Here is a 17527-nt window from a genome sequence, read left to right as displayed (position 1 = left end):
GGGAGTGAAAGGGATGGAGTGACTGGGTAATGGACATTGGGGAGGGTATGTGCTATGGTGACTGCTGTGAACTGTGTAAGACTGATGAATCACGGAGCTGTACCCCTGAAACAAATGCTACATTATATGTTAATTTAAAAATAATGAATTTAAAAGATAAAGAAAAATTGGATGCACATCTGAGGCTGCTGTAACACAAGCAGGATTCCTTGCCTGTCTGCCTGCCTTTGGAAATAGCATACCTCTGAATTAAGTATTCAGATTAGTCAGTTCTAGTTGGTGAACTGTGTAGGGATTTTGCTATTTGCTTCAAAGTAGGGAAACATAAAAGATATATTCATGGACGCCTGGGTGGCTCAGTGGTTTAAGCCGCTGCCTTCGGCTCAGGTCATGATCTCAGGGTCCTGGGATCGAGTCCCGCATCAGGCTCTCTGCTCGGCAGGGAGCCTGCTTCCCTCTCACTCTCTGCCTGTCTCTCTGCCTACTTGTGATCTCTCTCTGTCAAATAAATAAATAAAAATCTTAAAAGAAAAGATATATTCATTTATTTCACTGACATTCATCTGGTGCCCATTATATGCCAGCCCCCAGAGATAAGTGGGAAAAATAGACGTGGTCCATTTTCAGAGTCTGTGCGATGTTGTGGGAGGAAGGATAATGACCACTCAAAGATGGTCACATTTTAATCCCTGAATCCATGACTGTGTCACCTCACATGGAAAAGGAAAAAGGGACTTTGCAGATGGGCATAAATTAAAAGATCTTGGAGCAGAAAGAGTATCCCAGATTATCGGCATGAGCCCAATCTAACCACAATGTTCCTTCTGAGAGGGAAGCAGGAAGGTCAGAGGCAATGTGAAGGAAGGTCAGAGAAATGTGAGGATGGAAGCAGGAGTGATATGGGGCCACAAGCCGGAGAATACGAGCAGCTTCTAGAAGCTAGGAAACACAAGAAAATGATTCTCACCTAGAGCCTCCAGGAGGAATGCAGCCCTACCAGCCAGTTTTAGACTTTCAGCCATCAGAAATGCATGATAATAAATTTGTGGGTTTTTTTAAGACCCTGAACTTTGGTAATTTGTTATTTGCAGCAAGAAGGAACTAATACAGATAATAATCATAGTATCACAGAGATAAAGCAAGTAATTACAGATCGTGATAAGTGCTATAAAGGAAAGGAAAAGGTGTTGAAGAGAAGTTTCAACCGAGGAACCAATTCTCATTAAAGAATCAGAGTAGTCTCTGAGGTGTGACCCTTCAACTGAGAGTGGAAGGATGAGGAGGAGCTAGGCAGATTGTGAGGGGGCAGCATGTGTGGAAATCTGAGGAGCTTGGGGGTTGGGGCCGAGACAGGCAAGGTGATGAGGGTGGAGAGATGAGGGCAGTGAGTGATAGGCAGGGGTGCCAGCCTTCATAGATAAAATAACAGGACACCCAATTAAGTTGCATTTCAGCTAAACAGTGTATTATTTTTAGTATAAGTATATCCTACCTATATTTTATTTGACAGCTGGTGTGAGAGAGATGAGATTCAAAGGACAGATCATGCAGGGCATTGCTGAAGAGCTTGAACAAAGCTCGAGTTTATTTTTTCGGGAAAAAAACCCACTTTGTATGCACTTTTTTTTTAAGACTTTATTTATTTATTTGACAGACAAAGATCACAAGTAGGCAGAGAGGCAGGCAGAGAGAGAGGAGGAAGCAGGCTCCCCACTGAGCAGAGAGCCCGACGTGGGGCTCCATCCCAGGACCCTGGGATCATGACCTGAGCCGAAAGCAGAGGCTTTAACGCACTAAGCCACCCAGGCGCCCCTGTATGCACTTTTTGAAAGCTCAGTTTGCACCCACCTTTTAAAGAAAGGTGCATGAACCATCCATTACTTTTGTTTTCAAGTTGAAAAAATTAAGAAAGAGAGGACTATTGTTTTTGAGGAGAGGCTGAACTGGAAGAAAAATGGCAGGACCCCATCTTTCATTGTAGACATCTCTGATCACTCTCCTCTTCACCAAGCCCAGCTCTGGTCTCAAGAGACACTCTCAGATTTGTTCCTGTGCTGCCACCACTCCGTCAATGAGTGTGGCATCCAAGCTGAAACCATGGTATATCATGGAACCTAAGATTTTTAAGATGCACCAATATTTGATATAGCTCTCAGAAAATAATGGCAATGAAATCATGATACATTAGTTTCTTATTGTTTTGAATTTTTATTTCATATTTGTTGAAGGGTTCTTTTGGGCTAATTTAGACATAAAACATTAGCATCTACCTCTCTTTAAGGTGTATGAAAAAGTTAAATGCCTGAATTGTCCAAATCACTCACCTTTCTTTCTTTGAAGTCCGTATTTTCTGTATTTTCCATGCTGTGCCATCAAGAGTGATGGGCATATATCATTTCTTCTCTCCATTATTGTCTCCAACGTTTTCTTCCAAGCTGTTGGAAGTTAGTGCGAGATATGATGTTGGCATTTTTAAAATTTTGCCAGAAGGTACCAGTGGAAGGTTTTTAAACAACAGGTAGGATTCCTTTTCCTACTTGGTCTTTTTTTTTTCTTTCAAAGATTTTTATTTATTTTTTTGACAAAGGGAGAGAGAGAGAACACAAGCAGGCAGAGTGGCAGGCAGAGGGAGAGAGAAAAGCAGGCTCTCAGCTGAGCAAGGAGCTTGATGTGGGACTTGATCCGAGGACCCTGGGATCATGACCTGAGCTGAAGGCAGCCACTTAACTGACTGAGCCACCCAGGCATCCCTTCCTCCTCAGTCTTTAAATGGTTTATTAACTGAAACATGAAGAGGTTGGGGCTGTTGTGTCATGCCACTAGGAATTACAATGAAGTTCATACATTCAAAGACAATGTCAACTACACCATAGCTGCCTCTGACTAACAGTGATTGTAAGATGTCATTAGCTCTAAGACAGATCTGATTTCAGAGGTATTAGACCTGAGAAATCTACATCTTACAAAATATGGTAATCATCATTATTAGGGTGATCTTTAATATTCTAAACATCTGTAATCTTCTGGAAAAATGAAATTATCAGCTAAGCATGAGTTAATTGGTTGTTAAATGGAATTACCCTTGAAGGAGATGTCTTTTTCCGTAGTACCCAGTCACTAATGCAGACACCTTTATCAACAATAGTGGTCACTGTACATGGAAGAAATGCAACCAAGGTTAATTAGGAGTTCATCTAGATAAGGTTAGACATCACCTCCTCATTTCACCTTATAGAGTGGCTGCATTGCTATTTCACTTACTAATGGGCAAGTGTGGGATAAACTAATCAAACGAAGGAAGGCAATTAAACTCTAATGACGCTCTAAGGTCAAGCATCCCAGATATGCGGACATTCCAGTAACAGAGACTGTATTTGTGTTAACACAATGATTATGTAATCCTCAATGTCATGTTCAAACAAAATAATCTATAACAATTTCCAAACAATGACTTTTGTTAAAACAGGGGCTCATAAGCCTAAACATTACATATACCCACCACTTTTAATTAAGACTGCAGTATTCCGCAATTAATCTAGACAGATGAGAATTGCTTATCTTCATAAAGGTGTTCATGTTCTTCATAAAAAAAATCCAGAGTTCTCACATTGCTGTGAATTAATATGTTACTATCTTGATCTATGTGATAGCTATGGTATTAAAATTTTGTAGGTGATCTTTTTTATAAATCAATTTTTTTTTCTTTTTTTTTTTAGTTGTACTACAAAGTGTTGACATTTAAAAGAACAGTGGAGGGCGCCCAGGTGGCTCAGTGTGTTGAGCATCCAACTCGATTTCAGCTCAGGTCATGACCTCAGGATCCTGGGATCAAGCCACAAGCCAGAGATCCCTGCTCAGTGGGGAGTCTGCCAGAGTCCCTCTCCTTCTGCTCCTTCCCAGCTCTCTCTCTCAAATAAGTAAATAAATCTTTAAAAAAATAAATAAAAGAACAGTGAGATGAATAATTTTCTTATAATTCCTAGTTCATTCATTTTGTGAGTTTTGAGGTTTAAGTATTGAATTTTCTTGAAGTAGGGCACACTACAACTGGCTAATTACAGATCTTCAGCTAGAAAATGTATCTACATTTCATCCTATATTATTTTGGAGGATGTTTTTGTTTACTGTTGATATTTTCTCTCTGTGGCCATCCAGTCCAGTACACTCATCCACAAGATGAACAAACTGAAGCCTAGAGAGATTAAGCTCACCTGGTGGTTCAGGTCCCTGGCATTTTTTTAAAAAGATTTTTATTTATTTATTTGATAGAGAGACACAGAGAGAGCACAAGCAGACAGAGCAGCAGGCAGAGGGAGAGGGAGAAGCAGGCTCTCCGATAAGCAGGGAGCCCAATGCTGGGCTCTATCCCAGGATCCTGGGATCATGACCTGAGCCGAAGGCAGACGCTTAACCGACTGAGCCACCCAAGCACCCAGGGTCCCTGGCATCTTATTTCAGGGCCATTTATGTTGGCTTTGGTAAAATGTTCATTGAAACTGAGAGACAGTATTGTTCATCGCCACCTTATTTTAAAACCCATCTCTATTTTTAAACTTAGCATGTCCGTGATCATCTTTCTTCTGAGTAAATTATTAACATGCAACAGGTGCTTCTGATATTGAACAGAAAAAGGCTTGGATTGTATAACTAATTACCTCTGCTTCCTCTCTAGGCCTTGTTAGGATTTTGTTCACAGGACATCTGTTTCTTTATAACACTGTATTGATTTTCACTTTTGTAATAATGCCTTTGAGCAAGAAAAAATGAATTTTTAAAAAGACTGGAAAGCCATTATATGGGTGTGCAGAGTCAGCCCCATTAAACAATTAATTCATGGCTCATGTAAACTTCTATTTTTTTCTTACTTCACAAATCCCGCAGGATATCAACTGTCTGGCTTTAGTCCAGTCTATGAGCTCTATTTTTATGTTACTATCATTTGTTAACCTTTACCCGACTCTTTGAGTCTCAAGTGGTTCTTTTTACAGACCAAACACAAAAACATTTATCTTTTCTAGGTAGTATTTTGATAGAGATAATCTATGTGAACAAACTTATGGGAAATATATTATCCAAGACAATATATCAGGCCTCCATTTGATTCTACTTGCTATATATAACCTTGGTCATTTTACTGAACTTCAGTTTTTTTACCCATAAAAGAGGGATAATGTTTCCCTGAATAAGGAACAGATCAAATATCATTTTAATGCCATAGTATTTGGCTCATGTTAAAAGAAGGTTCTACTGGAAATTGTTGCATGTGAGTGACTAGGACCCAAATAAAACAAGAGAGTTACTCAGAGTTGCAATTTTAGAGGCAGAAAATGCTTAAGTCTGCAGTTGGTTCAAGCCCTATGTGTTCATGTGTTCCCTAGGCTTGAAGCTTTCTGGCCTTCCCCCACTCCCCCCTTTTTAAGGTCTGGGGGTATTTTGTATTTCCTTTGTGCTTGATACTTTTTGTGATTAGAGTTTAGATGGGTAGGGGTGGATTCTTTATTTTTCCTCTATTTATTCAGTGGGATTCATAGAATTTGAGTTGCCAAAGTGTTGGGAACACCACAAAGTCAAGATGTTGGAAACACATGGATCCATCTGGAACATTTACAGTGTATCTCAAAAAGGAAACCAGCAAGATCCTTGGAAAGGAACTTTAATTTTCCCTTCCCTCTTGTGCCTACTTCCTGGATTAGGGACCCAATGATTTATTATGAGATGTGTTTTGTTATAGTCAAAGGAGGGGGTTGTGTTAAATGGAGAAATAAGATTTTTTTAAAAACATTCTATCCATTTATTTGACACAGAGTGTGAGAGAGCACAAGCAGAGAGAGCAGTAGAAGGAGGGGGAAGGAGGCTTTCCACCAAGCAGGTCAGCTGATGCAAAGCTTGATCCCAGGACCCTGGGATCACGACCTGGGCCGAAGGCAGACGCTCAACCATCTGAGCCACCTAGGCACCCCAAGAAGATTTTTAATATAGAAGAAAGGGCTAGCCTTTGTTAGTTTTGAAAAAAAGTTTGCTTTTTCAAGCCAGACTTAAGACGATACCTCACACATTCATGTTGTTGATGGCCACCATGAGCTGAAAAGAGTTTCTTCAGGTTCTTCTGGGTAGATTAGCCTATGTCTTCCCTTCATTACTCTAAAACATCTGGGAGGCCAGGTTATCTAAGGCAGGAGGTTTGCTGGTAGAAATAGTAGCAGTCTCGTGTATTTGTAGATTCAAGATAAGTAGACCTAGTAGACTAGTAGATTTTGACTCTTGTCATTTACGCAATAAATTGGGATCAGTACCTTGTCCTCTGCCACATCTCCTAATAAATTGCCAGGCCTCTCACCAGGAAGGCAATAATGTTCCTGGAATTATTTTAATATAGAATTATGGGATACTCAATATGAGATCATATTTCCAAGTTTTATCTGACATTGATGAGGCAACTAAACATGTCCTTTATTTGACTTTTGTTTTGGTGAACATTAAACTGAGCATAATCATGAACCAATATGAGATTTTACAGATCCAAGATAATCTCAAGCAGAAGATACTATATTAACATGGGGTGGGGAGGTGGAGGTTTCTCAATGAATCTTCTCTCTTTTTAATTTATACACATAGGTAAGAGAATGAGAAAGTGGTTTCACGGGAGAAAAATGAGAAGTGGGATAGTTTCTGTCATTAATGAGGCAGCAGGATACATTTTGGGCAAAAAAGGCAACATGGTCATTTGGGGGCATCTCTCATTATCTCCTGTCAGGTCAAATGCTGTGTAATTGACTTAACTGGCACAGTTGTTAGAGAAGTTGTTTTTTCAAATTGTTTTCTGAGTGGGGGCAATGACCCATTAGGTCAACTGTTCACTTCCCTTGCTTAGGGCCATGGAGATTGTGTCTGACTCATTCCTTCATTTACAAGTGACAGATCCTGAACTCAAACTGTGTTCAGAAATCAAAAACAAAACAAAACAGAGCAGAATTTTTTGTCTCATGTTACTGAAAAGTCCAGGGGATATATTGAGTTCGGTGAGACCTGGTATGAGTGCCAAAACAATGATGACCCTGCCTCTCTCCATTTTCTTTTGAGGCAAAGATGGCCCTAATAACTCTAGGCTCACATTTTACCAATATAAGTGATGTCAACAATTACAGAGCACCTTCCGTAAGGTTCTGGCAAGTGTCGTAGAGCTGGCCCTCACTGCTCTGAGTCTTGTGAGACTGAGTCAGGGAATACACTGAATGGCCGTCATAGGGTTATGTGTCCGTCCTTGACTCAGGGGCCTAGGGTGGGTTGTCCAGCTTTGCCTAAACAGTACTGACCTAGTGCGGAGTGGGCGTGGTTCCTCATGGGAAAATCAGAGGCTCTTATCAAGAAGTGGTGGGGGGCAGACAAGGCTAATGTGTGTTCCCTGCAGCCTTTCTTTGCAGTAGCCTTTCTCATAACAGAAAGCCTGGCTCTGGCTTTAGTCCCATATGACTGTAAAACACCAAACCAGCTAGTCCTGTGCCCTCCTCTCCTCAGGAAATATTTGTAATATTGTTCGCATTAAACTCTATTAAAACAGTAATTTAGAATATGTCAAATGGGAGAGTCTAATGGTGATAATTCCTTTTAGAGGTGACTTTTAGCACCCCATCAATTAGCTTGGAAGATTGAGCCTGCTTTTAGCACAGTAGTCCCGGCTGGAAGCTTCCTCTGGGGGATCTCATTTTATATATTCATCCATTTGCATGTTTCCATGTAATATGCATAAGACTATAGGCTTTTTATATAAATTACAATTTTTATGATACCAGTTAGGGTCAGAATGTTTAGATTTCCTGTCTCTTCACTTCTTACCACCCACCTACTATTTGTGACTGAGTATCAGAAGCTCACAGTCAGAACCTGCACATGAGGTTCAAGATTCTACTGTGTGTTTGCATTGTTTTGTCTTTCATCATTTCTGCTCTTTGTCCGACCATCTCCAGAGCGTTTGGGAGTAGTGGATGGGGATTATTACCTGACTGTTCCCCAACTTAAGGTAAATGTATTTATCACATCCCTTTCCTTAGCATGCAGTAGTATAAAATCAAGAAAAAGGAAAAGTTAATTTTTTTTCCCTCTATGATAGTATCAATAGTTTCTGAGAGCTTCCCCTCATATCCTATTGACTTAGCTGAATATAACTACAGGACAACAATAAGGTTGAGGATTAAATAAAATAAGGACCTGATAGAACCAGTAGGGCTTACAAGCCTATCTCAGTTTTTACATTCCAGCTTCATCACCTGTCTGACCTTGGGCTGGTTAATTCACCTACACATGTGCTTGAGTTTCCTTCGCTGTTAAATGGGATAATAATAGTACTTAGTTCATAGAAATGTGATGAAAATTAAGAGTTAATGTACGTGGGGGTGCATGGGTGGCTCAGTTGGTTGAGACTCTCAGTTTTGGCTCAGGTCATGATCTCAGGGCCATGAGGTCAGGCTCTGTACTAGGCATGGAGTCTGCTTGAGATTCTCTCTCTCCCTCCCTCTCAGCCCCTCCCCCACTCATGCGCATACACACACACACTCTCAATAAATAAATAAAATCTTAAAAAAAACAGCAGTTAGTGTATGTTAAATAATCCAGAGAGTTCCAAGAAATTGCCTCCTCTGCACAAATTGGCTGATTATGATGTCCCCATCTGTCAGTCCCTGGGATTCCCAACCCCATTCTGTTGGGATCATGTCACCTCTTTTGGGAGTCACCTTGGGCAAGATCCCTTTAAAGACCACCAGGCCAGCTCCCTCACTGGTCCCCAGCATAGGACATATCATTTTGCCTAGTCATTGAAAGTAGAGCTGTTTGTTCCCTGTGCTGTGCTTTATACTCTGTTGTTTCACGGGGACATCTCCAGCTGCCGAATTCCACTTTTGAACTTCTCCTGGGGTGACTCAGGCCACGGAGCCTATGAACCCCAGGCCCAAGTGGACATGTGCCAAGCTGCCCCTTCACCCAAAATGAGGAAGAAGAACTCCCCCTCCACCATTTCAGGGGAAGGGGTGCAAGGGGGGACATGACCCAGCCTATCAACAGCTCCCTCCAGAGCGGTCTCTATTATAGGTGGGCTGAGGTGATGTGCCCTGCCTTTAGGATCAGGGGGCTATTTGACAACTTTTAAATTTTTCTCTGCCTTGTGGCCTCATCCAAAACTGAAGGAAGAAGAATCAATGTTAGGATTCTACTTTGGCAGTTATGGTCATCAGCATCCAGAATTCTACAGAAAAAGGAGCACTTGAGCCAACAAGTTGTTGACCAGTTTCAGAGTGCGGTGACTTACTATTCACTCAAACCAAGTCACATGGCTTCTGTAAGCCTTGATTTTCTCATCTAAAAATTGGGATCAATATCGCTTGATCTGCATAAGATCCAGTGAGATAATGTATGCAAAATGCTTTGCAAACTAAAAAGTACTTTAATATATAATAAAGAGATAAAATTTTTCTTAGATAGAGGCTTATAATTTGTTGGCTAATTATGCTGTAGTCAATAATCATTAGTCTGTGTTTTGCATTTTGTTGGCCAATAGAATTTTTCTGGAAAATAGAACATTTCAAATCACTTTGTATAATATAAAAATAATAAGGAGGTCTGTATTGGCCTAGGTGGTTCATAAAATGTTTCTAATGACTTGTGAGGTTGCTAGATTTTGCACATAGAAGTACAGTATGTCCAGTTAAAGGTGAATCCAATAAATAAGAAATAAGTTTTAATGTAAGTCCATCCCACATATTACATGGAATTTCATCTGGTATCCCCACTAATAGATCAGTGGACTGTGAAAAGAAATCTAATTTCTATCTAACTTTTTATTTATATTTCCAGATCTAGCATAACACCTGACCCCCAACAAGTGCTTAACATATGGTTCTAGAATAAAACAATATTAGAATATGTATTTAGAAAACTGTCGGCCAAGAGATAAATCACATTTAGCAACCCTTGAGAGTTTTGGTGTCCTCATGGGTTAAGCAAAAGTAATAGTAAGTGCCTTACAGATGAATGGAAGGGTAACATGAAATGGGGTAATTGACTAGTCTTTATAAATTGTGAAAGCAATCTACAATGCATTATAAACAGTGCAAAGAGTAGACTGCTGATAATGCTATTTGCGATGTAGCCTCTGCCATGAAGAATAGAAAGTAAGTTTTCAAAATGGTTCAGTAAGGTCTACGTGTTTAGTAAGTAAATCCAGTGGACAGAAAACAGCTTCTCTTGGGCTATCCCCATCCCCTACCCCTACCCCCCAGAAGAGGCTTCACCCAGCATTTAAGCTTGAATGGGTTTCTTCTGCAAGGAATTAAACTGTGTCCAACTGCTTCTGGTTCCCCTGGACCCCTGCCTGCCAATCCCTGCTCCCCTCATGCCTTGGGCTGTCTAATTTGGTGATCGTGAAACCATCATGAAAGTTTGCTGCGGAAGTTCCTGTTAATTTTCTTGAAGCATCTGTTAACAGCATGCAAAACCTACTTTGACAAATCAACAATAAAATCCCAAACACGAGTAAAAGCTGCTTTTTTCACCTGGTAGAGCCAGGAAGCTCTTAGTTAAGGCTCACTTCTCCCTTACTGTACTAACATTTTCACATGCCATTGAAGGAGTGAGTGGTTTGTAAGTGCCATATGTGTTGGCGTAATTACATACACTGGCATAAATTGTTTGATGGAATTTCTCAAACTTACTTAAATCTGTTCTCAGAAATCAAAACAGTTCATTAGCTTCCAAGAATACGTTTGTAATTCCTGGAAAATAATTTCTCTTGGCATCTCATCTGTGGTGTATTAAGCTATCATCCTTGAGGCCTTTCTGAATTTCAGTTTCACAGATGCTTAGTTATTAAACATCTGTCTCCTTTACTGGCTCCATTTCAACCTCACGTCTAAGTGTTAGAGGTCTTGGGGCTCAGCACTGTTTCCTCTTGTGGCTCTCTCCATGTGCTAATTGACCTCACCTAAACTTGTAGTGATTTAAAAGATTTCCCCACTGACGATTCTCCTCTTTGTCCAGCTCAGTGTTCTCTGCTGAACAATAGACTGCATCTCACCAGCGTTTATGACATCTCCACTTGGATATCTCATAGACTTCTCAAACTTAACACAGCTAAAATGATCATTTAGTTTTCCACCACCCATCTCCTGTATTTGTTCTTTCTCTGTTGTTCAGTAATATCCATCCGGTTGCAGAGACCAGAGATTTGGAACTTTTTTGCCTTCTATGACCCTCTTCTGACTTGTACTGGCTAATCTGTCACCAAATCTTGTCAGGTCTGTCTCCAAAATTGTCTTGGCTTTGGCTCCTCATCTTCATTCCATTGTTCTAGCCAAAGCCTCCACAGCTCACCTGAACTTTCCACTCCATCAGAGCGTCCACTCTCTAATTACCCCACTGATTCTTTCAAACTATAAATAAGGCCAGCTTACTTCCCTGTTGAAGAACAACCAATGGTTTTAAATTATGCTTAGGAAGAAATATCTATGAGGCTGACATTTTCTTTTCTTTTCTTTTCTTTTTTTTTTTGAGGCTGACATTTTCTACTTTATCTCATACCCATGTGTTTCTCACTTACTACATTACAGCCACATGGGTATTTTCTGTTTCTCCCATGAACTGTGCTGCACCCTGCCACAGGACCTTTGCATATGTTTCCTTTGCTGTGGAATAACTGTACTCCACCCACTTTATTACTTCTTATCAGCCAGATCTTCCAGCTCAAACATTACTTCCACAACATAGAATCTAAGCAGCATAAAGATAGGAATCTTGCACATATTGTTTACTAATATATCGCCATAATCTTGCACAGAGCTGGAACACACTAGGCTCTCAATAAATCTTGTACAATGAATGAAAAAATAAAAGAAGAAAAGAAATGAGTGAAGTCTAGATTAGATCTGGTCTCTCTGTTGTACATACTTGTAACATCATTCCCTTCCTTTTATCCATACTTATTCCAATTTATATTTTATTAGTAAAGTTATTTGCTTGGTTTCATCTTCTCATTTAGACTCATGAGAACAGGGACCATGTCTCTTTGTGCTTCCCATTTTATTTTTAGAGCCTACCTCTTCCTAGCATGTGGCAGTTGCTTACTGTCTTATTGGTTGTGGTTGTCCTGCTAAATTTTCTGTCCTTACCTCCCTCTGCAGCCTTTGACCCAGCTGAGTCCACTATCTGAAGCATGCCTCCCCTCCTCTTCTTCTTGACTCTGGCTCTCCTACTTTCCCTTCTCTGGTCTCATTTTCCTCACTCATATGTGGGCTTTTCTTCTTTCAGTCCTTTAGAAATTAGTGTTCCAGGAACACCTGGGTGGCCTCAGTTTGGTAAGCATCTGACTTCGGCTCAAGTCATGATCTTGGAGTCCTGGCATCGAGATCTGTGTCATGGGACTCCCTGCTCAGTGGGGAGTCTGCTTTTCCCTCTGCCTTCCCCTCTGCTCCTCCTCCCCACACCTCCTCTCTTTCTCAATAAATAAATAAATAAATAAATAAATAAAATCTTAAAAAAAAAAGAAAACACAATAGTGTTCTGGATGGGATAGATGTGGATTCATGTCATGGAACACTACTCAGCAAGAATAAGGAACAAACTGCTGATACACACAGTACTGGATGGATCTCCAGGGCATTCTGCTGCAGGAGGTTTTGGGGGTGATGAAGCTTTTGTGTATCCCAGCTGTGATGGTGGTTAGAGAAACCGATATAGGTAATAAAATGCTTGGTGAAATGTTCACAGGATGTCTCTGTAAGTTTAAAATTATTTCAAAATAAAAAGGTTTTTTTTTAAGGAAGTATTTTTCAGGGCTCAGCAGGAGGCCTGCTTTTCTGTACTTCCTGCAGGCTCTCCCTGGGAGCTCTCAGCTTCTCCCCTGACTGTAGTCTCTGCACTGATGCTCTTGGCTCCCTCCCCCTTTCCTGGGCTCCAGTCTTGGGCGTTCAAGGGCACAGCAACCAGCCCAATCTATGCAGACGGTGCTGGTCCTGAGCAAAGTGATGCAGATGTAGTGGTAATTTCTGTGATCACGAAATGAGAAAATGCTGTTTCTTTTCTATTTATGGAAGCACTTCACTCTTGGAGATTCTATACAAATGAATCGCCTTTCATCAAAGTCAGAATGTTTACCCTGGCCTCATAGTCTTTCTGTGTGATTTGTCCCAGTGATCTCAGTGCTCTTCCGCAGATTTTGTTGCATTTGTTTCCTTCTGGTTGCACCCTGAAAATATTATGAGATCGATATATATATAAAATGACATTATCAGTTTACCAATTGGGAACTTAAAAAATTTTTTTTTCAAGATTATTTATTTATTTATGTATTTGAGAGAGAGAGCAAGCATTAGTTGGGGGCAGAGGCAGAGGGAGAGAAAGAAACAGACTCCCCACTGAGTGGGGAGCCTGGTGCGGGGCTTGCTCCCAGGATCCCAAGATCATGACCTGAGCCAAAGGCAGATGCTTAACTGACTGAACCACCCAGGTGCCCCATGGAACTAAAAAATCTTAATATATATTATATACCACACACACATATCTTTAGAAAAGTAATGCTTTATTAGTTCAGCAACCCTGCTGTACTTTAGTGGAAAGCAATCTAGATTTTCCCTTTCATTTTTCATAGTTTCACACTATGCCTAACAGTTGATTAAGAGAAAAATTTTAGCAGAGGTCAAACATTGCTTGAACATGTGGCGGATGGTTTCCCAGGGAAACAGCACATCAGTGCTTAGAGCTTCCAGCAGCCTCTCCAGAAAGTCATCCAGACACCAGCCAGAGCAGAGTGTTTGCAATAGAACAGGAGACTCAAACTATCTCAGAAAAAGCACCGTGAACAAGACGAATTGTTTCAAAAGATGAAGAAACATTCTTCAAGAGTGGTGCCCTTAGCATCCTACAATGTTTCTGCACGGAACTCACCTCTCTCAGATGGTAAATGCTGTTTTACTGGGCATTTGTCCTCTGCGTGGCTGGTCCTATGCTCCTTATGCTCATTATTATTGTCGCTGTGTTTATTCTCTGTAGAAATACTTGAAATGCAGCTTCAATTACCTGTTGCCTTCATTTGGCTTTTACTTACAGAATTGGCAGTTTGGAGATGAAAATTATTGTAGAGAAATCTGTTAGATTTCCCAAGACAAAACTTTAAAAAGTTTCTCAGTTTTGACTTATTTAGGTATCAGTCTATTTGGAGCCTGAACTTTCTTACAGAATTCTAATTACAGAGGTCTCTGTTTTTGACTTCTCTCATATTTCAGTCATGATACTTAGTTGCTGTTTCTCTTAATGTAAGGAAAATTTATAAAGTAAGACTTCTGTATTAGAGTCTAGTGTTTGAAGAAACAAAGGTATACTAAAGGAATTGAATACAATGTATGTTTTCCTACCTAGTTAAATTGAAATCCTAACTGACATTCCTAATTGAGCCTAACTGACATTTTGTGTGAACTTGGGCTGAGTCTAACTCTAAAGAATGAAGGGGAAAACAATATTAATTATTTAAGGAGAAATTATCAGTCCTTTTGACTCATAGACGTTGACTAATATTGACTCTTATAGACTCATATATTGAATGCTGGTTTGTTTCTTTGAGAAAAAGAATTAAAATTCTCTCTTTACCAATCTTACCTGTATTAGTTTAGACATCAAGTTTTTAAGTACTGGATTGGTAAAGTGATAATGTCTATATTTAATTAGGGAATATTTTACATTTACTTACACTAAGAACTGCTCCAAAAGTATTATATTCAAGAATGAGTAATATGGTAATTTCCTTACATTATTCATCTAGAGACTGTATATTTCATTGGTATTTCTGTGATAAATAGCAATAAACATCAAACTAATTAGTTAGAAAGCTCAGCTAAGCTGTAATAAAGTTTAAACTAAAAAAATGTTTCTTTTTTAAAAAAGCAGTTGAATTATTTCAAGTAGATACAATTCCATAAACATTAGCTAACAAAGTTTTCTTAGACCTGATCTAAGGAATAAACACTACTGCTAGATAGCATATTAACTATTGATACTAAAAAAAAGGTGGATATTTAGTATGCAGATGAATGCTCACAAAGGGGTTTGGCAAATTAAATGTTCTTCCTCAGTCTTATTTCTCGCCTCTAAATGTATTCACCAGACTCTTTTTGGGGCCACAAAACTAAACGTCAATCTGGCTTATGTCCAATTGATCACAAAATGTAAAATACTTAAATCCCAAACAGTGGACATTTATATCCATCCTAAAACAAGTTCATCTTTTCCTGTGTGAGTTCAGGTGTGAGTTGCAAAGAATTAAGACATTCCTTTGTGTACGGTGTAAGAGAATGGTCGAGTTTCATTCTTCTACATATCGCTGTCCAGTTTTCCCAGCACCATTTATTGAAGAGACTGTCTTTTTTCCATTGAATATTTTTTCCTGTTTTGTCAAAGATTATTTCACCATAGAGTTGAGGGTCCATATCTGGGCTCTCCACTCTGTTCCACTGGTCTATGTGTCTGTTTTTATGCCAGTACCACGCTGTCTTGGTGATCACAGCTTTGTAGTAAAGCTTGAAATCGGGTAACGTGATGCCGCCAGTTTTGTTTTTGTTTTTCAACATTTCCTTAGCAATTCGGGGTCTCTTCTGATTCCATACAAATTTTAGGATTATTTGCTCCAGCTCTTTGAAAAATATCGGTGGAATTTTGATCGGAATGGCATTAAAAGTATAGATTGCTCTAGGCAGTATAGACATTTTAACAATGTTTATTCTTCCAATCCAAGAGCATGGAACAGTCTTCCATCTTTTTGTGTCTTCTTCAATTTCTTTCATGAGTGTTCTGTAGTTCCTCGAGTACAGGTCCTTTACCTCTTTGGTTAGGTTTATTCCCAGGTATCTTATGGTTCTTGGTGCTATAGTAAATGGAATTGATTCTCTAATTTCCCTTTCTGTATTTTCATTGTTAGTGTATAAGAAAGCCACTGATTTCTGTACATTGACTTTGTATCCTGCCATGTTACTGAATTGCTGTATGAGTTCTAGTAGTTTGGGGGTGGAGTCTTTGGGGTTTTCCATATAAAGAATCATGTCATCTGCGAAGAGAGAGAGTTTGACTTCTTCCTTGCCAATTTGGATACCTTTTATTTCTCTTTGTTGTCTGATTGCCGTTGCTAGAACTTCTAATACTATGTTGAACAAGAGTGGTGAGAGTGAGCATCCTTGTCGTGTTCCTGATCTCAACAGGAAGGCTGCAAGCTTTTTCCCATAGATAAACTCGAAATGGATAAAAGACCTCAACATGAGACAGGAATCTATCAGAATCCTAGAGGAGAACATAGGCAGTAACCTCTTCAATATCAGCCACAGCAACTTCTTTCAAGATATGTCTCCAAAGGCCAAGGAAACAAAAGCAAAAATGAACTTTTGGGACTTCATCAAGATCAAAAGCTTCTGCACAGCAAAGGAAACAGTCAACAAAACAAAAAGGCAACCCACGGAATGGGAGAAGATATTTGCAAATGACAGTACAGGCAAAAGGTTGATATCCAGGATCTATAAAGAACTTCTCAAACTCAACACACACAAAACAGATAATCATGTCAAAAAATGGGCAGACGATATGAACAGACACTTCTCCAACGAAGACATACAAATGGCTATCAGACACATGAAAAAATGTTCATCATCACTAGCCATCAGGGAAATTCAAATTAAAACCACATTGAGATACCACCTGACACCAGCTAGAATGGCCAAAATTAGCAAGACAGGAAACAACGTGTGTTGGAGAGGATGTGGAGAAAGGGGAACCCTCTTACACTGTTTGTGGGAATGCAAGTTAGTGCAGCCACTTTGGAGAACAGTGTGGAGATTCCTGAAGAAATTAAGAATAGAGCTTCCCTATGACCCTGCAATTGCACTGCTGGGTATTTACCCCAAAGATACAGATGTAGTAAAAAGAAGGGCCATCTGTACCCCAATGTTTATTGCAGCAATGGCTACGGTCGCCAAACTGTGGAAAGAACCAAGATGCCCTTCAACGGATGAATGGATAAGGAAGATGTGGTCCATATACACAATGGAGTATTATGCCTCCATCAGAAAGGACGAATACCCAACTTTTGTAGCAACATGGACGGGACTGGAAGAAATTATGCTGAGCGAAATAAGTCAAGCAGAGAGAGTCAAGTATCATATGGTCTCACTTATTTGTGGAGCATAACAAATAACATGGAGGACATGGGGAGATGGAGAGGAAGGAAAGGGAGTTAAGGGAAACTGGAAGGGGAGATGAACCATGAGAGACTATGGACTCTGAAAAACAACCAGAGGGTTTTGAAGGGGCGCGGGGGGGGGAGGTTGAGGAACAAGGTGGTGGGTAATAGGGAGGGCACGTACTGTATGGAGCACTGGGTGTGATGCCAAAACAATGAACACTGTTATGCTGTAAATAAACAAATAAACAAATTTAAAAAATTAATAAAAATATTCCAAATGGAAAAAAAAAAAGACATTCCTGATGCTTTATGCATGACTGGATT

General features: G+C 39.8%; 1 protein-coding gene across 3 annotated transcripts in view; it reads left to right on the top strand.

The window, feature by feature from the left end:
- SLC35F4 (solute carrier family 35 member F4) overlaps window positions 1-17527 on the top strand; it is a 239394-nt gene that overhangs the window by 162611 nt on the left and 59256 nt on the right. The gene's annotated exons all lie outside the window — the stretch shown is intronic.

The sequence above is a fragment of the Meles meles genome, chromosome 6 (assembly GCF_922984935.1).
Source record: "Meles meles chromosome 6, mMelMel3.1 paternal haplotype, whole genome shotgun sequence".
NCBI lineage: Eukaryota > Metazoa > Chordata > Mammalia > Carnivora > Mustelidae > Meles > Meles meles.
This window is presented reverse-complemented; position numbering and strand designations above follow the sequence as displayed.